Source organism: Penaeus monodon, chromosome 22 (genome assembly GCF_015228065.2).
Source record: "Penaeus monodon isolate SGIC_2016 chromosome 22, NSTDA_Pmon_1, whole genome shotgun sequence".
Taxonomy (NCBI): Eukaryota; Metazoa; Arthropoda; class Malacostraca; order Decapoda; family Penaeidae; genus Penaeus; species Penaeus monodon.
In genome coordinates, this window is record NC_051407.1 from 11,097,440 (window position 1) to 11,097,797 (window position 358).

At 29.3% G+C, this 358-nt stretch overlaps 1 protein-coding gene across 1 annotated transcript in view; it reads left to right on the plus strand.

Moving 5' to 3' along the window:
* Positions 1-358, plus strand: part of LOC119586937 (solute carrier family 22 member 5-like) — a gene marked incomplete at its 5' end in the record, with an annotated part of 16,251 nt that overhangs the window by 9,266 nt on the left and 6,627 nt on the right.

The following is a 358-nucleotide window of genomic DNA, read 5'->3' on the forward strand; positions in this document are numbered from 1 at the left end:
TAATGAGCATTATTGTGGAATTAAGCACTAGAAGAAAAAGCGTCACAAAAACGAAAATTCCACAACGTTCCTGTATTTTCTCATTTCCATTAGCAACTCGCAACTTTTTCATCATGTCACGGTGAAATTGTGTTGATCCCTTTACATTATGAATGGTTGAGATTTCTTTCACAACATAATTACATTATACACTATTGAATTCAGGGTAATATATAGAAAATATCCAAGATTTAATGACACTATAATGACTTCGATTTTAATGTTATTTTTCAAAACTTTTTTTTTTTCAAAACCTTTTTTCGTTTTATGGTTCAGGTGGAATTATTATCATTAACCTTTTAACTACCACTACATCCTT